This window comes from Pristiophorus japonicus, chromosome 26 (genome assembly GCF_044704955.1).
Source record: "Pristiophorus japonicus isolate sPriJap1 chromosome 26, sPriJap1.hap1, whole genome shotgun sequence".
NCBI lineage: Eukaryota > Metazoa > Chordata > Chondrichthyes > Pristiophoridae > Pristiophorus > Pristiophorus japonicus.
This window is the reverse complement of record NC_092002.1, coordinates 16,122,334-16,148,391: the sequence shown is the minus strand read 5'-3', so window position 1 is coordinate 16,148,391 and position 26,058 is coordinate 16,122,334. Positions and strand designations below refer to the sequence as shown.

At 48.3% G+C, this 26,058-nt stretch overlaps 1 protein-coding gene across 2 annotated transcripts in view; it reads left to right on the top strand.

The window, feature by feature from the left end:
* The window catches only part of LOC139239097 (gremlin-1-like), a 265,225-nt gene that overhangs the window by 228,034 nt on the left and 11,133 nt on the right, over window positions 1-26,058 (top strand). Inside the window, exon 1 of one of the 2 annotated variants that reach the window (XM_070867621.1) lies at window positions 3,619-3,671. The exons of the other annotated variant lie outside the window; for it this stretch is intronic. The gene's annotated coding sequence lies outside the window, so the exon portion shown is untranslated. Of the gene's footprint in view, window positions 1-3,618; window positions 3,672-26,058 lie in introns of those variants that run through there. 2 annotated transcript variants of the gene reach the window in all.

The following is a 26,058-nucleotide window of genomic DNA, read 5'->3' as shown; positions in this document are numbered from 1 at the left end:
TTTTCGTACTTGGCATTGGCCACAAAACCATACTTCGCAAGCTTTTGACTGTAGAGACCCCAACCTTGAGTAAGGCTATCGCGAAAGCCCAGGTGTTCATTGCCACCAGTGACAATACGAAGCAAATCTCTCAGCACACAACTGCTGCTACAAGTACTGTGAACAAAGTGATATTGTTTTCGAATCGTAATGGACAGGGCAGGTCACACATGCCTGCAGCTGCACGTCCGCAGAGGTCTGAGTCCACCATCAAGGGTGATGAATGCAAGGCCATTAACACCTTGTTGGCATTGCGGGGGTGATCATTGTTTCCATTCACGCCGATTCAAAGGATATATTTGCAAGGGCTGTGGAACAATGGGACACCTCCAACGAGTGTGCAGGCGAGCTGCTAGGCCTGTTAAACCTGAAAACCACCATGTTGCAGACAAGGATAGATCCATGGAGGATCACAACGAAGCAGAGCCTTTGATAAAGGAGGTAGAGGTACATGGGGTGCACACATTCACCACTAATTGTCCCCCGATAATGTTGAAGGTTGAACTAAATGGACTCCCATTGTCAATGGAGCGGGACACAGGCGTGAGCCAGTCCATCATGGGCAAAAAGACTTTCGAAAGGTTGTGGTGCAACAAGGCCTCAAGGCCAGTCTTAACTCCAATTCGCACGAAACTAAGAACTTACACGAAAGAACTGATACCTGTAATCGGCAGTGCTACCGTAAAGGTCTCCTACGATGGAGTGGTCACAAGCTACCACTCTGGGTGGTACCGGGCGATGGTCCCATGCTGCTCGGCAGGAGCTGGCTGGGAAAGATATGCTGGAACTGGGACAACATCCGAACGCTATCGCCCGCTTAAGACTCTTGTGTGCACAGGTCTTAAATAAATTTCCTTCGCTGTTCGAACCAGGCATCAGGAAATTCCAAGGAGCAAAAGTGGAGGTCCTCCTAATTCCAGGGGCAAGACCCATCCATCATAAGGTGAGAGCAGTACCGTACGTGATGAAAGAAAGGGTAGAAATCAGGCTCGACCGGCTACAAAGAGAGGGCATCATCTCACCGATCGAGTTCAGCAAGTGGGCCAGTCCTATTGTTCCAGTCCTCAAGGGAGATGGCACTGTCAGAATCTGTGGTGATTACAAAGTAACTATCAATTGTTTCTCCCTGCAGGACCAATACCCACTTCCAAAATCCAACGACCTCTTTGCAACGCTGGCGGGAGGAAAGACGTTCACGAAGCTGGATCTGACCTCAGCCTACATGACGCAGGAACTGGAAGAATCATCGAAGGCCCTCACCTGTATCAACATGTACAAAGGTTTATAACAGATGCCCGTTTGGAATCCAATCAGCGGCGGTGATATTCCAGAGAAACATGGAAAGTTTACTGAAGACCGCACACTGTGATCTTCCAGGACGACATCTTGGTCGCAGGTCGGAACACAGTCGAGCATCTGCAGAACCTGGAGGAGGTTCTTAGTCGGCTCAACCGCGTAGGGCTCAGGTTAAAACACTCGAAGTGCGTTTTCCTGGCGCCTGAAGTGGAGTTCTTGGGAAGGAGGATTGCGGCGGCCGGCATCAGGCCCATCAACGTGAAGACGGAAGCAATCGAGAACGCACCGAAGCCACAGAACGTGACGGAGCTGCGGTCATTCCTGGGGCTCTTGAACTACTTTGGTAACTTCTTACCGGGTCTCAGCACCCTGCTAGAACCACTACATGTCTTACTATGAAAAGGGATTGAATGGGTTTGGGGCAAAAGCCAAGAAAATGCCTTTGTAAAAGTGAGAAAATTGTTATGCTCAAACAAATTGTTTGTGTTGTATGATCCATGTAAGCGTTTGGTACTAGCATGTGATGCGCCGTCATATGGCGACGGGTGCGTATTGCAACAAGCCAATGATTTTGGGAAACTGTAACTGGTTGCTTATGTGTCCAGGAGTCTGTCTAAGGCTGAGAGAGCCTACAGCATGTTTGAAAAAGAAGCATGAGCGTGTGTCTATGGGGTAAAGAAAATGCATCATTACCTGTTTGGGCTAAAATTTAAATTGGAAACTGACCATAAGCCACTTATATCCCTATTTTCCAAGAGCAAAGGGATAAATACCACGCATCGGCCCGCATCCAGAGATGGGCGCTCACGTTGTCCACTTACAACTACGCCATCCGCCACAGGCCATCCGGCACAGAAAACTGCGCCGATACTCTCAGTAGGCTGTCATTGCCCACGACGGGGGTGGAAATGACGCAGTCCGCAGATCTAGCCATGGTTATGGAAACATTTGAGACTGAGCAATCACCCGTCACTGCCCGGCATGTCAAAACCTGGACAAGCCAGGACCCCTTATTATTATTATCTCTAGTCAAAAGCTATGTGCTTCACAGGAGCTGGTCCAGTGTCCCAGTGGAAATGCAGGAAGAGATAAAGCCGTTCCAGCAGCGCAAAGATGAAATGTCTATACAGGCAGACTGCCTTCTGTGGGGTAATCGAGTAGTGGTCGCCAAGAAGGGCAGAGATACCTTCATCAATGACCTCCACAGTACCCACCCAGGCATCGTAATGATGAAAGCGATAGCCAGATCCCATGTGTGGTGGCCCGGTATCGATGCGGACTTAGAGTCCTGCGTTCACAGATGTAATACATGCTCACAGTTAAGCAATGTACCCAGGGAGGCGCCGCTAAGTTTATAGTCTTGGCCCTCCAAACCGTGGTCTCGGGTACACGTCGACTATGCAGGCCCGTTCTTGGGTAAAATGTTCCTTGTGGTTGTAGACGTGTACTCCAAGTGGATTGAATGTGAGATAATGTCGGCGAGCACGTCCGCTGCCACCACTGAAAGCCTGCGGGCCATGTTTGCCACACACGGCCTACCCGATGTCCTGGTGAGCGACAACAGGCCATATTTTACCAGTGCTGTGGTCAAAGAATTTATGACCCGTAACAGGATCAAACATGTCACATCTGCACCCTTTAAACAGTGTCCAATGGTCAGGCAGAGAGAGCAGTGCAAACCATCAAGCAAGGTTTGAAGAGGGTAACTGAAGGCTCACTGCAGACTTACCTATCCTGAGTCCTGCTTAGCTACCGCACGAAACCCCACTCACTCACTGAGATTCCACCTGCTGAACTGCTCATGAAAAGAGCACTTAAGACAAGGCTCTCGTTAGTTCACCCTGATCTACATGAACAGGTGGAGAGCAGGCGGCTTCAACAAAGTGCATACCATGATAGCGCAAATGTGTACGCGAGATTGAAGTCAATGATCCTGTATTTGTATTAAATTATGGGCAAGGTCCCAAGTGGCTTCCCGACATTGTCGTGGCCAAAGAGGGGAGCAGGGTGTTTCGGGTCAAACTTTCAAATGGACTTATTCACCGGAAACACTTGGACCAAATCAAACTCAGATTGACAGACTACCCTGAGCGACCCACCTTGGACCCTACCTTTTTTGATCCTGCAACACACACACCAGTGGCAACCGACACTACGGTTGACCACGAAGCAGAACCCATCATCCACAGCAGCCCTTCAGGGCCCAACACACCAGGCAGCCCAGCAAGGACAGTTGCACAGCAGCCCAGCGAGGGCCCAACAAGTGACTCAACAACATCAGCTTTCACACCGAGACGATCAACCAGGGCAAGAAGGGCCCCAGATCGACTCACATTGTAAATAGTTACACTATTGACTTTGGGGGGGAATGTTGTTATGTATCTGTACTTATATGTACTGTGTACAGCCACCAGAGGGTTCATTCCCCGGAGTCCCTAGGGATCTCATAATCCCTTGGGGTATTTAAGAGTGTTTCACAGGTTGGAGAGACACTCTGGAGACCTGCAATAAAAGACTAAGGTCGCACATTACTTTGAGCTCACAGTGTTCAGTCTGACTCTTCATACACTACAGATTGAATGTGTGATAATGTCGGCAAGCACGTCTGCTGCTACCATTGAAAGCCTACGGGCCATGTTTGCCACGCACGGCCTGCCTGATGTCCTTGTAAGTGACAATGGACCGTGCTTTACCAATGCCGATTCAAGGAATTCATGACCCACAATAGGGTCAAACATGTCACATCTGCCCCGTTTAAGCCACCATCCAATGGTCAGACAGAACGAGCAGTTCAAACAATCAAGCAGAGCTTGAAAAGGGTAACTGAAGGCTCACTGCAGACTCGCTTATCCTGAGTCCTGCTCAATTACCGCACAAGACCCCACTCGCTCACCGGGGTCCCTCCCACTGAACTGCTCATGAAAAGAGCACTTAAGACAAGGCTCTCGTTAGTCCACCCTGATCTTCATAAACAGGTAGAGAGCAGGCGGCTTAAACAGAATACATATCATGATCGCGCAAATGTGTCACGTGAAATCGAGATTAATGATCCTGTATTTGTGTTGAACTATGGACAAGGTCCCAAGTGGATTGCTGGCATTATTTTGGCCACAGAGGGGAGTAGGGTGTTTGTGGTCAAACTCACAAATGGACTCACCTGCAGAAAACACTTGGACCAAACCAAACTCAGATTTGCGGACTATCCAGAACAACCCACAATAGATTCTACCTTTTTCGACCCTCCAACACATACATTAGTTGCAACTGACCCAGCGGTTGACAACGAAGCAGAACCCATCACCCGCAGCAGCCCAGCAGAACTCACCACCCGCAGCAGTCCAGCAAGACTCACCACCCCCAGCAAAACTCACCACCCCCAGCAGCCCAGCAAAACTCACCACCCGCAGCAGTCCAGCAAGACTCATCACCCCCAGCAAAACTCACCACCCCCAGGAGCCCAGCAAGACTCACCACCCGCAGCAGCCCAGCAAAACTCACCACCCGCAGCAGTCCAGCAAGACTCACCACCCCCAGCAAAACTCACCACCCCCAGCAGCCCAGCAAGACTCACCACCCGCAGCAGTCCAGCAAGACTCACCACCCCCAGCAAAACTCACCACCCCCAGCAGCCCAGCAAGACTCAGCACCCCCAGCAGCCCAGCAAAACTCACCACCCCCAGCAGCCCAGCAAAACTCACCACCCCCAGCAGTCCAGCAAGACTCACCACCCCCAGCAAGACTCACCAACCCCAGCAGTCCAGCAAGACTCACCAACCCCAGCAGTCCAGCAAGACTCACCGCCCCCAGCAGCCCAGCAAGACTCACCAACCCCAGCAGCCCAGCAAGACTCACCAACCCCAGCAGTCCAGCAAGGCCAACTACGCAGCAGCCCAGCAAAGGCCCAACAAATGACTCACCAACACCAGCATTTGCACCGAGACGATCAACCAGGGAAAGGAAGGCCCCAGATCGACACACCTTGAAATAGTTACACTATTGACTTTGGGGGCGAGCGTTGTTATGTATGTAAACCTGTAATTACCATGTCTAACCACCAGAGGGCTTATCCCCTGGAGTCCCAAGGGATCCCACAATCCCTTGGGAGCACCTGTATATGAGGAGGCCTCACAGGCTGCAGAGGCACTCTGTGATCTATAATAAAGGACTGCGGTCACATTCACTTTGAGCTTGCAGTATCTAGTCTGACTCTTTATCCAAGATACATCAGTGATAATGACCAAATAATCTGTTTTTTAGTAGTGTTGGTTGAGGGATAAATATTGGCCAGGACACTGGGGGAACTCTCCTGCCCTTTTTCAGAATAGTGCCATGGGATCTTTTACATCCACCTGAGAGAGCATACAAGGCCTCGGTTTAAGGTCTCACTCAAAGGACAGCACCCCTGACAGTGCAGATCTCCCTCAGCACTGCACTGGAGTGTTAGCCTAGATTTTTGTGCTCAAGTCTCTGGAGTGTGACTTGAACCCACAACCTTCTGACCCAGAGGCAAGGGTGCTGCCCACTGAACCATGGCTGGCACTGCAGAGCATTCATTTGCCATATTGTCACAATTTAAATACATCAACAAATGGCCAATTTGCAAAACTAAAACCTGCCAGTGCAGTCTTATCTGAGCAGGTATTACACATCTCACACACAATTTTCATGAGCTGATTTGATGTTTTGCAATGGGAATTTCAGAGTCCCTTCCCAGAACCACACTGGCAGTTTACTCGACATGTGACTGACTCACACACAAGCTATTATTTCAGATTGTGCCAGACAGTGGAGCCTGAAGTAAAGGGCTTCACTGACATCATACTGTACTTGATAGTCAAAAAAAAATTTTAATCGAAGAAATGCATTCAGTCATCATTTGGCAAAGTTGTTCTGGGAAAATAATCACCAGAGATAAATCCAAAAAAAAGACTTGCATTTCTATAGCGTCTTTAGCAACCGCCGGACATCCCAAAGCACTTTACAACCAATGAAGTACTTTTTGGATTGTAGTCACTGTTGTAATGTGGGAAATGCGGCAGCCAATTTGTGCACAGCAAGCTCCCACAAACAGCAATGTGATAATGACCAGATTATCTGTTTTAGTGATGTTGATAACTATTGGCTAGGACACCAGGGAGAACTCCCCTGCTCTTCTTCAGAATAGTGCCATGGGATCTTTTACATCCACCTGAGAGAGCAGACCTTGGTTTAATGTCTCATCCGAAAGACGGCATCTCCGACAGTGTAGCTCTCCCTCAGCAATGCATGGAGTATCAGAATCATAGAATCAAAGAAATTTACAGCACAGAAGGAGACCATTCGACCCATTGTGTCCACGCCAGCCAACCAAGAGCTATCCAGTTTAATCCCACTTTCCAGCTCTTGGACCCTAACCCTGCAGGTTACAGCACTTCAGGTGCACATCCAAGTACTTTTTAAATGCGATGAGGGTTTCTGCCTCTACCATCCTTTCAGGCAGTGAGTTCCAGACCCCCATCGCCCTTTGCTTGAAAAAAGTTTCCCTCAAATCCCTTCCATTTACTTTAAATCTATGCCCCCGGGTTGTTGGCCCCTCTGCTAAGGGAAATAGGTCCCTCCTATCCACTCTATCTAGGCCCCTCATAATTTTATACACCTCAATAAGGTCTTCCCTCAGCCTCCTCTGTTCCAAAGAAAACAACCTCAGCCTATCCAATCTTTCCTCATAGCTAAAATTCTTCAGTCCTGGCAACATTCTCGTAAATCTCCTCTGTACCCTCTCCATTGCAAATCACATCTTTCTTGTAATGTGGGTAGCCTAGATTTATATGCTCAAGTATCTGGAGTGGGACTTGAACCCACAACCTTCTGACTCAAAGGCAAGAGTGCTGCCCATTGAGTCACGGCTGAGAGGCTGGGACAGCAAAGCTTAAGTAGTTTGCCTGAATTGTGAGATTAAATTACAGCCTTTTATTTATTCTCGAGTACCTCTAACTTTTGAAATTCAATTCTTTTCATTTACTTTCACAGAATGATACCGCACTGAAGGAGGCCATTCGGTTCATCGTGAAAGTGCTATCCAATTAGTCCTTCTTTGCAGTATTATAAAGTGCAAGGAGACTATAACCTCCCTCTGAGTTAATGTGAGGATCAGTAAGACCTCACCTCCCTCCGACCAACCTCTCAGAAAACAAAAAAGTCTGTCATTTAGTTTTGAGTACCTAGGGCTGAATTTTCATCACCATTCTGTGCCCTTTTTTTGGCCTGTGCTATTTTTTTTGGAGCAGGCTAAAATCTGCAAGTTTCGCCAAAGTTTCTGCGCCATCCTAAACTATTTACGTCCGATTCTTTTACTTCCTGATTTTTTGACGTTACTGGGGGCGGAACCTGCTGGGTGCGCCATTTCTAGCCATTTAAGCAAGTTTGGTCAAGTAGGATTTTTTCAAAAATGGTGCACTGCACCATTCTGAAAAACCTTACCTACACTTAAGAAAATTAGCGCAGAAAAGACGCTATTGTTTTAGCAGAGCTTAAGACACGGCACCGGTGTGGCGGGGAGCCTTTCGACCCAGGACAGGAGCGGCACCGGCACTGTAGAGATGAAAAAAATCTATAAATGCTTTAACTGCTGTTACAAAAACTCTTGAAGGAGTGGCGATGTTGTTCACAGGACCCTGGTTCTGAATTCATGAAAATGTAATTCACCCAAAGAGTTGAAGGACAATCTGCGCTGCTCCAAAATGAAAGGTTATGCCGGCGAAACTCGGAACTTATTTTTTGGCGAAGTAGGGCCACGAAAAAAATCAGACATACCTCTACAACTGCGCCAAAAATCAGCCGTGTGGAAAATTGGCCCCCTAATATGTACACACTGCTGTGACTAAAACGAAACGTTAACAGCACTGAGCTGAAGTGACACTGATTTAAGACTGTGAGCACCCAATACAGTATCAGCACTGCAGGATATCACTCCACATGATTCATGGGCGGCTGTGATTTATGGGGGGCTGTTATTTATGGGAGGTGCATTGCATAGAGGGGGTTCAGTTTTATCAGACTGAGTTTTTCAGACAACGCTATGTGACACTTTAATGCGGAGGTGTGTGAAGAGCCAGTTGTCCAATTGGACAGGAAAGAACTGGAAGCAGTTATAGAAACATAGAAACATAGAAAGTAGGTGAGGAGTAGGCCATTCGGCCCTTCGAGCCTGCACCACCATTCAATAAGATCATGGCTGATCATTCCCTCAGTACCCCTTTCCTGCTTTCTCTCTATACCCCTTGATCCCTTTAGTCTTACGGTCATATCTAACTCCCTCTTGAATATATCCAATGAACTGGTATCAACAACTCTCTGCGATAGGGAATTCCACAGGTTAACAACTCTCTGAGTGAAGAAGTTTCTCCTCATCTCAGTCCTAAATGGCCTACCCCTTATCCTAAGACTGTGTCCCCTGGTTATGGACTTCCCCATTATCGGGAACATTCTTCCCACATCTAACCTTCCCAGTCCCGTCAGAATCTTGCAAGTTTCTATGAGATCCCCCCTCATCCTTCTAAACTCCAATGTATAAAGGCTCAGTTGATCCGGTCTCTCCTCATATGTCACTCCAGCCATCCCGGGAATCAGTCTGGTGAACCTTCGCTGCACTCGCTCAATAGCAAGAACGTCCTTCCTCAGATTAGGAGACCAAAACTGAACATAATATTCCAGGTGAGGCCTCACCAAGGCCCTGTACAACTGCAGTAAGACCTCCTTGCTCCTATATTCAAATCCCCGAGCTATGAAGGCCAACATGCCATTTGCCTTCTTTACCGCCTGCTGTAACTGCATGCCAACTTTCAATGACTGATGAACCATGACCCCCAGGTCTCGTTGCACCTCCCCCTGTCCTAATCTGCCGCCATTAAGATAATATTCTGCCTTCGTGTTTTTGCCCCCAAAGTGGATAACCTCACATTTATCCACATTATACTGCATCTGCCATGCATTTGCCCACTCACCTAACCTGTCCAAGTCATCCTGCAGCCTTTTAGCGTCCTCCTCACAGCTCACACCACCACCCAGTTTCGTGTCATCTGCAAACTTGGAGATATTACACTCAATTCCTTCATCTAAATGCTGTTAAGGCGGGAGCACTGCTTAAAGCAAAGGCGGAAGGAAAGTATTGCAACGGGCGCACGGGTTGCTGGAGTATCAGTGTTGGTATATACCAGATACCGCACTACCACAGATAGACTCATCATTCATCTTGTGACTCTAGATTCATAGAATAGAATCATAGAATGGTTACAGCATGGCCCATCGAGCCCGCCCTTTCCCCATAGCCCTACAATTTTTTTTTCAGGTACTTATTCAATTCCCTTTCGAAAGCCACGATTGAGTCTGCCTCCACCACCCTCTCAGGCAGCGTATTCCAGATCCTAACCACTCGCTGCGTAAAAAGGTTTTCCTCATGTCGCCTTTGGTTCTTCTGCCAATCGCCTTAAATCTGTGTCCTCTGGTTCTCGACCCTCCCGCCAATGGGAACAGTTTCTCTCTATCTACTCTGTCCAGACCCCTCATGATTGTGAACACCTCGATCAAATCTTCCTCTGACTCTTCTCTGCTCCAAGGAGAACAACCCCAGCTTCTCCGGTCTATCCACATAACCGAAGTCCCTCATCCCTGAAATCATTTTCATAAATCTTTTCTGCACCCTCTCTAAGGCCTTCACATCTTTCCTAAAGTTCGGTACCCAGAATTGGACACAATACTCCAGTTGAGGTCGAACCCGTGTTTTATAAAGGTTCATCATAATTTCCATACTTTAGTACTCTATGGCTGGGATTTTCCATACCGGATTGGGAGCGAGGCGGACAACTTCGGGTGCGAGCTGGAACCTTACTCCTGGTTGCAGCCCGCTCTGATTTAACAAGGCTGGGACTGTTAAGCCAATGGCTTAATCTACACAATGGCTGCTGCATTTGCCTGCATAACATTCACTGCACAACATTCACAGCCAACACTTATCCCTCAACCGATACCTAAAACAGATGACGCGGTCATTATCTCATTGCTGTTTGTGGGAGCTTGCTGTGCGCAAACTGGCTGTCACATTTCCCAAATTACAGCAGTGGCTACACTCCAAAAGTACTTCATTGGCTGTAAAGCGCTTTGGGACGTCCTGAGGTAGTGAAAGGCGCCATATAAATGCAAGTCTTTCTTTCTTTATTAGGAAGCATAGTGAAACATTTTGATGGTTTACGAAGGCACTATTCAAATACAAGTATTAATTCTCTTTCTTTATGAGAGCTGCCATTATATACTTTGAATTTGGATTGAGCACGGTGTGTATAAGAATATGTGTAAGGCTCGTTAACATTTAAATCTCGATCATCACAAAGCATCTGACGTTTTGAGTATTTCAGATTCCAGCTCCGTGTTATTTACTGCCACGATAGCTTGTTACAAGGAATAAACTCAGATCAGATTGGCAAGTGCAAGAAATATAATTCAGCTGCATTAAGAACAAAAGACCATAAGAAATAGGAGCAGAAGTCGGCCATACGGCCCCTCGAGGCTGCTCCACCATTCAATAAGATCATGGCTGATCATCGATCTCAATTCCACTTCCCCGCCTGACTCCCCTAGAGTCTAAAAATCTATCTCATCCTTGAATATGTTCAGAGACTCAGCATCCACAGCCCTTTGGGGCAGAGAATCCCAAAGATTCATAATCATCTGAGTGAAGAAATTCCTCTTCATCTCGATCTTAAATGACCGACCCCTTATCCTGAGACTGTGACCCCTGGTTCTAGACTCTCAGCCCAGGGGAAACATCCTCTCTGCTCTACCCTGTCAACCTCCCTCGGAATCTTATATGTTTCAATGATATCACCTCTCATTCTTCGAAACTCCAGAGAATATCGGCTCATCATACACCATCTCTTCTCATAGGACAGCCCTCCCATCCCTGGAATCAATCTAGTGAACCTTCGTTGCCGCGCCTTCAAGGCAGGTATATCCTTCCGTCGATGAGTACTCCAGGTGTGGTCTAAAATTCTCTTCCTGTAGTTAGAAATACACCCCGAAACGCCTTACAGATTACTTTGGATGTGTAGTTACTGCTGTAGTTGGTACAGATGTTTGCCAATCTGCTGTTTTCCTTGTGTGCGTTACATGCCATGGAACTCCAACGTAAGGATTTAAATAGAAACATAGTCCAAACATGTAAAGCCCTGTCCCCTCAGTACAGAGTCACACGAGGCATGTAGTGAAGTCAAGGTCACTCTGGACCTGCACCTTTATTTCACAGCTCTGGAATGCTGCACTTGCCTGAGACCTGTGCTTATATACCTGTCTCTTGCAAGTGCACCCCTGGTGGTAAGGTATGCTGGTGGTTACAGGTCATATCTTATTACAGTCATGTGTAGCATGTTGGGATACAGTTATATGTAATAATGTAAGGTACATGACAAAACAGAATCACTGTGGACCAAGCTCAGGTTTAACCAGCAATCAGTCACACTGCAGGTAAAGTAAGGGTGACATTTGTAGACACAAAGGGGCCAAAATTGGCCCTTCCCTTAAGGCCTGTTACTGCCGGAAATCGGCGGCCACGCTGCGGAGTGCAATGGCCGCCGATTTTGAAAGTTCCGCTCCTGTGGTATCCCAGCTGTTATGCTGTAATAACTCGATAGCCTGAATACTGTAAGCTACCACAGGTACAAACCTGGCTCTGCTTTATTAGGGCCCAAAGTGATTACATTACATGATGGCTTGCCTTTTATGCCTGGGCCACACACACGTGTGTATAGCCCGATGACCTCCGACAGTGGCGCAACCTGGTAGCTAGTAACTCCAAGCATACATACATGACAATATCCCCCTTTAAGATATTAGTACTGTCTTTTTACAAATTGAGACGGTCTGGGGCTTTCCGCTTCCAAGTTGATCGTCTCAGTTCAACTCCAGCCTTTGGCAAGAGTTCTGAGTCTGTTATGACTGGGGCTGGGTAGCCGATCTGATGGGAGTGGCAATGACCATGTCAGGGATTGAAAGTCCAGATTCATTGATGACAGCGGAGTCCTCTGATGACTGAGGGTAGGAGGGTTGGTCACTGATTGTGTCTTCCTCAGACTGTTCCAGTTCATCTGTGTGCCGCAGCTTTATCTGATCAACATGTTTCCTGCATGTTTGCCCATTCTTGAGCTTGACGATAAACAATCAGTTACCCTCCTTGGCCATAACAGTACCCGCGATCCACTTGGGACCTTGACCATAATTTAGAACAGGATCGTTAACAGAAATGACGCGTGACACAGAAGCGTGATCATGATAACACTGCTGACTTTGATGTCTGTATTCAACATGATCATTTAAGTCAGGGTGGACAAGAGAGAGCTTGGTCTTGAGACTTTTCTTCATCAATAGTTCAGCAAGGGGGAAGCGCAGTAAGGGGTCTTGTCTTGTAACTAAGCAATATGCATGACAAGCGAGTCTGCAGTGAACCTTGAATTACACGTTTTATACTCTGCTTGATGGTTTGGACAGCACGCTCTGCTTGACCATTAGATGCGGGTTTGAATGGTGCTGACCTCACAAGTTTGATACTGTTATATATGTAAACTTCTATTTACTCTGTACAACCACCAGAGGGCTCATCCCCTGGAGTCCCAAGGGATCCTATAATCCCTTGGGAGCACAGGTGTTTAAGGAGGCCTCACAGGTTGGAGAGGCACTCTGGAGACCTGCAAAAAAGACTAAGGTCACACGTTACCTTGAGCTCACAATGTTCAGTCTGACTCTTTCACCATACCTAACAACTGGCAACGAGATACAGATAGCGAACCCAAAGATGCAGAGAACAATGGACATCCTGGAGAAATTCTCGGAGGGAGATGATTGGGAAACTTTTGTGGAGTGACGCGACCAATACTTCACGGCCAACGAGCTAGATGGGGAAGAGAACGCTGCCAAACGAAGAGCGATCCTCCTCACCGTCTGTGGGACACCAATGTATGGCCTCATGAAGAATCTGCTCACTCAAGTGAAAGCCACGGAGAAATCGTATGATAGTTTGTGCACACTGGTCCGAGAGCACTTGAACCCGAAGGAAAGCGTTCTGATGGCGAGGTACCGGTTCTACAGCTACAAAAGGTCTGAAGGCCAGGAAATGGCGAGTTATGTCGCCGAGCTAAGAAGCCTTGCAGGACATTGCGAATTTGAAGGACATTTGGAGCACATGCTCAGAGACTTTTTCGTACTTGGCATTGGCCACGAAACCATACTTCGCAAACTTTTGACTGTAGAGACCCCAAACTTGAGTGAGGCCATAGCGATAGCCCAGGCATTCATTGCCACCAGTGACAATATGAAGCAAATCTCTCAGCACACAAGTGTTGCTACAAGGATTGTCAACAAAGTGATGTTGTTTTCGAATCGTGACGTGCAGGGCAGGTCACACATACCTGCAGCTGCATGTCCGAAGATGTCTCAGAGTCCACCATCAAGGGTGATGAATGCAAGGCCATTAACACCTTGTTGGTGCTGCAGGAGTGATCATCGTTTCCATTCATGCCGATTCAAAGGTATGTTTGCAAGGGCTGTGGAACAATGGGAAACCTCCAATGTATGTGCAGGCGAGCTGAAAACTCTGCTAAACTTGCAAACCACCATGTTGCAGAGGAGGACAGATCCACAGAGGATCACGGTGAACCAGAGTCTCAGACTGAGGAGGCAGAGGTACATGGGGTGCACACATTCACCACGAATTGCCCCCGATAATGCTGAATGTTGAACTAAATGGACTCCCGGTGTCAATGGAGCTGGACACGGGCGCGAGCCAGTCGATCATGGGAAAAAAGACTTTCAAAAGATTGTGGTGCAACAAGGCCTCAAGGCCAGTCTTAATTCCAGTTCGCATGAAACTAAGAACTTACACAAAAGAACTGATTCCCGTAATCGGGAGTGCTAACGTAAAGGTCTCCTACGATGGCACAGTGTACAAGCTACCACTCTGGGTGGTACCGGGCGATGGTCCCACGCTGCTCGGCAGGAGCTGGCTGTGAAAGATACGCTGGAACTGCGACGACGTCCGAGCGCTTTCGCCTGCTGACGACACTTCGTGTGCCCAGGTGTTAAACAAATTTCCTTCGTTGTTCAAACCAGGCATCAGGAAATTCCAAGGAGCAAAAGTGCAGATTCAACTTATTCCGGAGGCACGACCCATCCATCACAAGGTAAGAGCAGTACCGTACGTGATGAGAGAAAGGGTAGGGATCGAGTTAGACCGACTGCAAAGAGAGGGCATCATTTCACCGATCGAGTTCAACGAGTGGGCCAGTCCTATTGTCCCAGTCCTCAAGGGAGACGGCACCGTCAGAATCTGTGGCGTTTACAAAGTAACTATCAATCGTTTCTCCCTGCAGGACCAATACTCACTACCAAAGGCCGACGACATCTTTGCAACGCTGGCGGGAGGAAAGACGTTCACGAAGCTGGATCTGACGCAGGAACTGGAGGAAACAACGAAGGGCCTCACCTGCATCAACACGTAGAAAGATCTTTTTATTTATAACAGATGCCAGTTTGGAATCAGCGGCGGCAATATTCCAGAGAAACATGGAATGCTTACTGTAGTTGGTCCCACACACCGTGGTCTTCCAGGATGACATCTTGGTCGCAGGGAACACAGTCGAGCATCTGCAGAACCTGGAGGAGGTTCTTAGTCGGCTCAACCACGTAGGGCTCAGGTTAAAATGCTCGAAGTACGAAGGAAGATTGCGGCGGATGGCATCGGGCCCACCAACGCGAAGACGGAGGCAATCGAGAATGCAGCGAGGTCACAGAACGTGACAGAGCTGTAGTCGTTTCTGGGACTCCTGAACTACTTTGGTAACTTTTTACCAGGTCTCAGCACTCTGCTAGAACCACTACATGTCTTACTACGAAAGGAAGATGAATGGGTTTGGGGCAAAAGCCAAGAAAATGCCTTTGTAAAAGCGAGAATATTGTTATGCTCAAACAAATTGCTTGTGTTGTATGATCCATGTAAGTGTTTGGTACTAGCATGTGATGCATCGTCATATGGCGTCGGGTGTGTATTGCAACAAGCTAATGATTTCGGGAAACTGCAATCGGTTGCTTATGTATCCAGAAGTCTGTCTAAGGCTGAGAGAGCCTACAGCATGATTGAGAAAGAAGCATTAGCGTGTGTCTATGGGGTAAAGAAAATGCATCAATACCTGTTTGGGCTAAAATTCGAATTGGAAACTGACCATAAGCCACTAATATTTCTGTTTTCTGAAAGTAAAGGGACAAATACCAACGCATCGGCCCGTATCCAGAGATGGGTGCTCACGTTGTCCGCATACAACTACGCCATCCGCCACAGACCAGGCACAGAAAACTGCAGATGCTCTCAGTAGGCTGCCATTGCCCACCACCGAGTGGAAATGGCACAGCCCGCAGATTTAGCCATGGTTACGGAAGCATTTGAGAGTGAACAATCACCCGTCACTGCCCGGCAGATCAAAACCTGGATGAGCCAGGACCCCTTATTATCTCTAGTCAAAAGCTGTGTGCTTCACAGGAGCTGGTCCAGTGTCCCAGTGGAAATGCAGGAAGAGATAAAGCCGTTCCAGCGGCGTAAAGATGAAATGTCTATACAGGCAGACTACCTTCCGTGGGGCAATCGAGTAGCGGTCCCTAAGAAGGGCAGAGATACCTTCATCAATGACCTCCACAGTACCCACCCAGGTAATGATGAAAGCGATAGCCAGATCCCACGTGTGGTGGCCCGGTATCGATGCAGACTTAGAGTCCTGTTTTCACAGATGTAATACATGCTCACAGTTAAGCAATGTACTCAGGGAGGCGCCGCTAAGTTTATGGTCTTGGCCCTCCAAACCGTGGTCCAGGGTACACGTCAACTATGCAGGCCCGTTCTTGAGTAAAATGTTCCTTGTGGTTGTACACGCGTAATCCAAGTGGATTGAATGTGAGATAATGTCGGCTAGCACTACTGAAAGCCTGCGGGCTTTGTTTGCCACACATGGCCTACCCGATGTCCTAGTGAGCGACAACAGGCCATGTTTTACCAGTGCTGAGTTCAAAGAATTCATGACCCGTAATGGGATCAAACATATCACATCTGTCCCGTTTAAACCAGCGTCCAATGGTCAGGCAGAGAGAGCAGTGCAAACCATCAAGCAAGCCTTGAAGAGGCTGAAGGCTCACTGCAGACTCACCTATCCCGAGTCCTACTTAGCTACCACACGAGACCCCACTCGCTCACTGGGATCCCACCTGCTGAACTGCTCATGAAAAGAGCACTTAAGACAAGGCTCTCGTTAGTTCACCCTGATCTACATGAACAGGTAGAGAGCAGGCGGCTTCAACAAAGTGCATAACATGATAGCACAAATGTGTCATGCGAGATTGAAATCAATGATTCTGTATTTGTATTGAATTATGGACAAGGTTCCAAGTGCCTTCCCGGCACTGTCATGGCAGGGTGTTTCGGGTCAAACTTTCAAATGGACTCATTCACCGGAAACACTTGGACCAAATCAAACTAGACCAAATCAGATTCACGGACTATCCTGAGCAACCCACCTTGGACCCTACCTTTTTTGATCCCCCAACATACACACCAGTGGCAACCGACACCACGGTTGACCACGCTGTAGAACCCATCATCCACAGCAGCCCAGCGAGGGCCCAGAAAACGATTCTACAATACCAGCTTTCACACCGAGACGATCAACCAGGGCAAGAAGGGCCCCAGATTGACTCACATTGTAAATAGTTACACTATTGACTTTGGGGGGAAGTGTTGTTATATATGTAAACTTGTATTTACTCTGTACAGCCACCAGAGAGCTCATCCCCCGGAGTCCCAAGTGATCCCATAATCCCTTGGGAGCACAGATATTTAAGGAGGCCTCACAGGTTGGAGAAGCACTCTGGAAACCTGCAATAAAAGACTAAGGGTTTCACGTTACCTTGAGATCACAGTGTTCAATCTGACTCTTTCTCCATACATAACAGATACCATTGAGTTTCATGAACTCTTGAAACTCCAGACTAGTGAAGCAAGGTCTGTTGTCGCTTACAACGATGTCGGGCAAATCATGAGTGGCAAACATGACACGAAGGCCCTCAATGGTAGCTGTGGATGTACTGGATAAAATGATTATATACTCTATCACTTGGAATATGCATCCACTACAACTAAAAACATCTTCCCCAGGAAGGGACCTCCAACATCGATGTGGATCCTGAACCATAGTTGAGATGGCCACAACCACAGACTCAGTGGCGATTCTGCTGGTGCTTTACTTAGCTGCATGCAAATGTTGCACTGATGCACACATGATTCCAGATCAGAGTCAATTCCAGGCCACCATACATCAGACCTGGCAATGGCTTTCATCATGACAATACCGGGATGAGTGCCATGCAGATCATGTACAAATTTCTCTCTGCCTTTCTTCGGCATAACAACACAATTACTCCACAGTAAACAATCTGACTGAATGGATAGTTCATCTTTGCGACGGTTGTAAGGTTTGGTCTCATCACCCATTTGCTTGGGTATGGCAGACCAATCACCACAAAGGACACAACGTTTCACAACCGATAATATCGTCTGGTCCAGGTCTTAACTTGTTGAGCCGTGACAGGGGTTCCTTCACTTTCAAAAGCATTCATAACTAACAGTAAGTCTGCAGGTTTTGGCATCTCTGTTGTGTATCTGTAAAGCATGAATTCCCATGTTCCGCCACCAGGGAGCGCATCCCCTGAAGTCCCAAGACATCCCAGCATCCTTTGGGAGCACTGTATATAAGCCTGTTCCTCACTCTGGAGTGTCTTAATAAACACTGGGGTCACTGTTACTTTAACCTCCCTGTGTGCAGTCTCATCTGTGTTAGGAACACAACAACTGGCGACGAGAATACGAATCCAACGCAAAGATGCAGCAAACTGTGGGCATCCTGGAGAAGTTCTCGGAGGGTGAGGACTGGGAAGCCCATGTCAAATCGCTAGACCAGTACTTTGTAGCTAACGAGCTGGGTGGAGAAGGAAGCGCTGCAAAAAGGAGAGTGGTCCTCCTCATGGTCTGCGGGGCACCGACCTACAGCCTCATGAAGAATCTTCTGGCTCCGGTGAAACCCACAGATAAGTCGTATAAGGAGCTGTGTACACTGGTTCGGGAGCATCTTAACCCGAGGGAGAGCCTGCTGATGGCAAGGTATCATTTCTACACATGCCAGCGATCTGAAGGTCAGGAAGTGGCGAGCTACATCGCCGAGCTAAGACAACTTGCGGGACAATGTGAGTTTGATGGCTACCTGGAGGAAATGCTCAGAGACTTTTTTGTACTGGGCATTGGCCACGAGACCATCATATGGAAACTTCTGACTGTAGAGACACCGACCCTCAGTAAGGCCATTGCGATAGCACAGGCGTTTATGTCCACCAGTGATAACACCAAACAAATCTCTCAGCACACAAGTGCGAGCAATGTTCATAAATTAACTGGAACTGTGTTTGCGAGCAGAAATGTACAGGGCAGAAACCATGAGTCTGCAACTGCCAGCAAGCCTCAGGTGACCCAGATGACTCAGAGTCTGCAACAAAGGATGAATGCAAGGCAATTTACACCTTGTTGGGGTTGTGGAGGCTTCCATTCAGCCTATTCATGCCGCTTCAAAGGGTATGTTTGCAAGAGCTGTGGAACAATGGGGCACCTCCAATGAGCTTGCAGACGAGCTGCAAACTCTGTAAAACCTGCTAACCACCACGTGGGAGAGGAAGATCGGTTCATGGTGGATCAAAGCAATTTCGAACCTCAGAGAGAGGAGGCAGATGCTGAAGTACACAGGGTGCACAGATTTTCGATGAAATGTCCACCTATAATTTTAAATTTAAAATTAAATGACTTACCCGTAACCATGGAACTGGACACTGGCACTAGCCAATCAATCATGAGTAAAAAGATGTTTGAGAGACTGTGGTGCAACAAGGCACTCAGACCAGCCCTGAGTTCCATCCACATGAAACTGAGAACGTACACCAAAGAGCTTATCACTGTCCTGGGCAGCGCCATGGTCAAGGTCACCTACGAGGGCACGGTGCACAAACTGCCACTCTGGGATTGTCCCGGGTGATGGCCCCACACTGCTGGGAAGGAGCTGGCTGGGCAAAATCCGCTGAAACTGGGATGACATCCGAGCGCTATCACATGTCGATGAGGCCTCATGTACCCAGGTTCTTAACAAATTTCCTTTCCTTTTTGAGCCAGGCATTGGAAACTTTTCCGGGGCGAAGGTGTGGATTCACTTGATCCCAGAGGCACGACCCATTCATCACAAGGCGCGAGCGGTACCTCACATGATGGAGAGAGTGGAAATCGAGCTGGACAGGCTGCAATGCGAGGGCATCATCTCCCCAGTGGAGTTCAGCGAGTGGGCCAGCCCGATTGTTCCAGTACTCAAAAGTGATGGCACGGTCAGGATTTGTGGCGATTATAAAGTAACTATTAATAATTTCTCGCCACAGGACCAATACTCGCTACCAAAGGCAGATGACCTATTTGCGACGCTGGCAGGAGGCAAGACGTTCACCAAGCTCGACCTGACTTCGGCCTACATGATGCAAGAGCTGGAGGAGTCTTCGAAGACCCTCACCTGCATCAATGCGCACAAGGGACTGTTCATCTGCAACAGATACCCGTTTGGAATTCGGTCAGCTGCAGCAATCTTCCAGAGAAAAATGGAGAGCCTACTCAAGTCAGTACCATGCACGGTGGTTTTTCAGGACGTCATATTGGTCACGGGTCGGGACACCGTCAAGCAACTACAAAACCTGAAGGAGGTCCTCCAGCGACTGGATCGCGTAGGGCTGTGGCTCAAGAGGTCGAAATGCGTCTTCATGGCAACAGAAGTGGAGTTTTTGGGGAGAAAGATCACGGCGGATGGCATTCGGCCCACAGACGCCAAGACAGAGGCTATCAGGAACACGCCCAGGCCACAGAACGTCATGCGGTCGTTCCGGGGATTCCTCAACTATTTTGGTAACTTCCTACTGGGGTTAAGCACCCTCTTAGAGCCCCTACATGTGTTATTGCGTAAAGGTGAGAACTGGGTATGGGGAAAAAACTAAGTAATTGCTTTTGAGAAAGCCAGAAACATTTTATACCCCAACAAGCTGCTTGTATTGTATAACCCGTGTAAAAGACTTGTGCTAGCATGTGATGCGTTGTCGTACAGAGTCGGGTGATTATTACAACAAGCTAACGTTGCGGGGAAGGTGCAACCTGTCGCCTGTGCCTCCAGGAGCTTGTCTAAGGCCGAGAGGGTCTAAAGCATGATTGAGAAAGAGGCATTAGCGTGAGTGTTTGGGGTAAAGAAAATGCATTAGTACCTGTTTGGCCTCAAATTTGAGCTGGAAACCGATCACAAGCCCCTCATATCCCTGTTCACCGAAAACAAGGGGATAAATACTAATGCCTCAGCCTGCATAGAAAGGTGGGCACTCGTGCTCTCAGCGTATAACTATACCATCCGCCACAGGCCAGGCACCGAGAACTGTGCGGATGCTCTCAGTCGGGGGTGGAAATGGCGCAGCCTGCAAACTTGTTGATGGTGGCGCAGCCCACAGACTTGTTGATGGTCATGGAAGCGTTTGAAAATTATAAATCATCTGTCACAGCCCACCAGATTAGGACTTGGACCAGCCAAGATCCTCTGCTGTCCCGAGTAAAAAACTGTGTACTGCATGGGAGCTGGGCCAGCATCCCAGTTGAAATGCAAGAGCTAATCAAGCCGTTCCAGCGGCGAAAGGACAAGCTGTCCATTCAGGCAGACTGCCTGTTGTGGGGTAACCGCGTAGTGCTACCCAAAAAGGGCAGGGAAACGTTCATCTCGGATCTCCACAGCACACACCCGGGTATAGTAATGATGAAAGCGATAGCCAGATCCTACGTGTGGTGGCCCGGTATCAACTCTGACTTAGAATCCTGTGTACGGCAATGCAGCATGTGTGCTCAATTGAGCAATGCGCCCAGAGAGGCACCACTATGTTTGTGGTCCTGGCCCTCCAGACCATGGTCGAGGATCCACGTCAACTATGCGGGCCTGTTTCTCGGTAAAATGTTCCTCGTGGTGGTGGATGCTTTTTCAAAATGGATTGAATGTGAAATAATGTCGGGAAGCACCGCCATCGCCACCATTGAAAGCCTGAGGGCCATGTTTGCCACCCACGGCCTGCCTGACATACTAGTCAGTAACAACGGGCCATATTTCACCAGTGCCGAATTTAAAGAATTCATGACCCGCAATGGGATCAAACATGTCACCTCGGCCCCGTTTAAACCAGCCTCCAATGGGCAGGCAGAGCGGGCAGTACAAACAATCAAACAGAGCCTCAAACGAGTCACAGAAGGCTCAATCCAAACCCACCTGTCCCGAGTACTGCCCAGCTACCACACGAGACCCCACTCGCTCACAGGGGTGCCCCCGGCTGAGCTACTCATGAAAAGGACATTTAAAACCAGACTCTCGCTGGTTCACCCCAACCTCCATGATCAGGTAGAGAGCAGTTGGCAGCAACAAAATGTAAATGATGGTCGCGCCACTGTGTCACGGGAAATTGATCTGAATGACCCTGTGTATGTGCTAAACTATGGACATGGTCCCAAGTGGATCGCGGGCACGGTGATAGCTAAAGAAGGGACTAGGGTGTTTGTAGTCAAACTAGACAATGGACAAATTTGCAGAAAGCACCTGGACCAAACGAGGCTGCGGTTCACAGACTGCCCTGAACAACCCACAGCAGACACCACCTTTTTCGAGCTCACAACACACACCCAAAGGATTAACGACACCACCTCGGACCAGGAAATCGAACCCATCACACCCAACAGCGCAGCAAGGCCAGGCTCACCCAGCAGCCCTCCAGGGCCAACAACACGCCAGCCCACCGAGGGCATAGCCAACACACCAGAATAGACATTTGTACCGAGGGGGTCCACCAGGGAAAGAAAGGCTCCCGACCGCCTCACCTTGTAAATAGTTTTCACTTTGACTTTGTGGGGGAGTGATGTTGTGTATCTGTAAGGCATGCACTCCCATGTTCCGCCACCAGAGAGCGCATCCCCTGAAGTCCCAAGGGATCCCAGCATCTCTTGGGAGCACTGTATATAAGCCAGTCCCTCAGACCTGTTCCTCACTCTGGAGTGTCTTAATAAAGACTGAGGTCACTGTTACTTTAACCTCTCTGTGTGCAGTCTCATCTATGTCAGGAACACAATAATCTCCATCTCCGGTGTGGGCAACGGCAGACGGGTCAGTGCATCAGCACAATTCTCGGTGCCAGGTCTATGACGAATGACATAATCATAGGCAGATAATGTCAGTGCCCACCTCTGGATGCGGGACGATGCATTGGTTTTGATACCTTTGTTTTCCAAAAACAAATGAAATGAGTGGCTTGTGATCCGTTTCCAGTTCAAACCGAAGACCAAACAGGTACTGATGCTTCTTTTTAACCCCATACACCCAGGCTAAGGCTTCTTTTTCTACCATGCTGTAGGCTCTTTCCACCTTTGACAAGCTTTTAGAAGCATATGCAACAGGTTGTAGTTTACCCATCCCATTAGCACGCAACCAACTCCATATGACGAAGCATCACAGGTCAATACTAGACGCTTACACGGCTCATAATGTACCAGCAGCTTGTTAGTAGCTTTCTCAAAAGCTTTCTCTTGAGATGCACCCTAAACCCAGTTGTCGCCTTTTCTTAGCAGCATGTGCAGTGACTCTAATAATCTAGGTCGGAAATTACCGAAGTAGTTGAGTAGACCAAGGAACAAATGCAGCTCCGTCACATTCTGAGGCTTGGGTGCATTTTTAATGGCCTTAGTTTTCGAGTCCATAGGCCTGATGCCTCCCCAGGAATTCGACTTCTGGTGCCATGAAGATGCACTTCGAACGTTTCAGTCTGAGCCCCATTTTGTCCAGACGATGTAGAACGTCTTCCAGGTTGTTCAGATGTTCGGCGGTTTCACGACTTGTGACCAGGATGTCATCTTGGAACACGATGGTTCTAGGGACGGACTTCAGAAATATGGCTGCAGCCGAGCAAATTCTGAAAGGACACCCACTGTAGATAAACAGTCCTTTCTGAGTGTTGATGCACGTAAGTTTCTTCGACGTCTTGACCAGCTCCTGTGTCATATAGGCCGACGTCAGATCCAGTTTAGTGAACGACTTCCCCCCGGCTAGTGTTGCAAACAGGTCATCAGCCTTCGGTAACGGGTATTGATCCTGTTTTGAAACACGATTGATTGTAACCTTGTAGTCTCCACAAATCCTGACAATGCCATCACTCTTCAACACAGGAACAATTGGGCTGGCCCATTCGTTAAATTCAACCAGTGATATGACCCCTTCATGCTGGAGTCTGTCCAGTTCGATTTTGACCTTCACCCTCATCATGTACGGAACTGCCCGAGCTTTATGATGGACGGGTCTTGCATCCGAGTCCAGGATCTGCACCTTGGCTCCTGTGAAATTGCCGATGCCTGGTTCAAACAGCGAGAGGAATTTGCTCAGCGTTTGAGCACATGGAGTTTCATCCTCCGACAACAACGCTTTGATATCGTTCCAATTCCATTTGATTTTTTCTAGCCAATTCCTGACGAACAGTGTTGAACCATTGCCTGGAACAATCCATAACGGTAAAGCATGAACCCCACCATCATATGACACCTTGACTACTGCACTGCCAATCACCGTTATGAGTTCTTTAGTGTATGTACGCAGTGACTGGACTCAGCTTAGGCCTCACAGCCTTAGTATCCCACAGCTTGTTGAATATCCTCTGGCTCATTATTGATTGACTCGCACCCGTGACCAATTCCATCGGTACCGGCACACCGTTAAGTTTCACATTAATCATTATCAGTTGGCTCTTTGTAAGGAATGAATGCAGTCCATACACTTCCTCCTCTAGTATCTCGGATTGCATATCTGGATACGCGCTATACTGGTCATTATCCTCCACGTGGTGTGTCGCAGCACACTTGCTCAGTTGCGGACACATGCGCTGGAGATGCCCCAGTCTCGAACAGCCTTTTCAAATGTACTGTTTAAATTGACACTGAGGACGCCAACGATTGCCCCCACAACGCCAACATGGTGAAATTGGATTAATTCCCATTGACGGACTTTGAGCAGCCACAGGTTTCGCATACGCAGTCGGGTAGGCCCTGCCATATGCAGCTCTGCCAAACGACGATACAATTTTGTTTACAGTACTTGCCAAGTTCCAATTTTTCAATGATATCTGCTTTAAGTTTTTGTCCGTCGTCATGCATGCCTGGGCAATCGTGATGGCCTTGTTCAAATCCAGCGTCTCCGTCGCCAGTAGCTTACGCAGGATCACCTCATAGTTGATGCCGATTACAAAGAAATCCCGCTGCATGTCTCCCAACGCGTTTTCGAACTTACACGGTCCAGCTAGATGTCTGAGGTTGGCAACAAATTCCGATACATCCTGGCCCTCAGAACAAACGTGCTTGTAGAATGGATATTGTGAGATGATGATGCCTTCTTCTGGTTTGAGATGGTCACGTACCAGAGCACACAATTCTTCATAGTCCTTGTCCATTAAACTTGAAGGCGAAAGAAGATTCTTTATGAGTCCATAGATTTTCAGACTGCAAACCGTGAGGAAGATCGCCCTGTGCCTAACTGCGTCAGTGGGTTCCTCCATTTTGTTGGCCACGAAGTACTGGTCCAGGCGAGCTACAAAATCTGCTCAGTCCTCTCCCTTCACGAATCTCTCCAGAATTCCAATTGTGCTCATCTTTGCATGCAAAGATTCTTAAGTTACCTCGTCGCCAAATGTAATGTATGTAATAACCCGATAGACTGAATACTGTAAACTAACACAGGTACAAACCTGGCTCTGCTTTATTAGGGCCCAAAGTGATTATATTACAAGATGGCTTGCTGTTTATACCTGGGCTGCACACACGTGCGTACAGCCCAATGACCTCCGACAGTGGCGCCACCTGGTGGCTAGTAACCCCAAGCATGACACCGACGGTGACCCACTCCCCCCACTAACGCTCCGCTACTGCTGATCCATTCTAAGTTCATCATCAGAGTGCGCTCCACCAATGTTCCCCCCGAAAACGCCGCTAAATTCCGCATGGAAAATCTTGCTCCCGCCGCTTGGTGCCACCGACAGCTTTTTCTGTCGGTGCACTGTGCTTAGAGTGCTGTCAAAATGGCGGTGCGGCACCATTAACGGGGAGGAGCTACTGCGGTGGCCGCATCTTATTTTTTTTGCCGGCTGACTTTTGGGTGCCAGGCCGCTAGCCTGGCCGAAACCCTCCCTGGTGGCCCAGTGGACCGAACTTAAAGAATGGCAGCAGCTCTCCCCTTTAAGTGAAGGGGAGGGACGTGGTGACGCACAAGCATGATGATGTCATCAGCGCTACGCTGATGAGTGACAGCGGGGGACACTGCGCCCGCCCCCCCCCCCCACTTCCGCCCCTCTACTTACACTCACCACCACACATCCGCCCTCATTATGACCAACTTACGGGCCGCTTGAAAATAAAAGCCAAAGAGCGGAATTTCATGCAAGAGGCTACCACATTTACTGCTGCGGTACAAACAGATGAAACACGGTAGGTACGCGCCGTTTTTGGCAGGGGGGCAATTTCAGCTCCAAAGAATCATG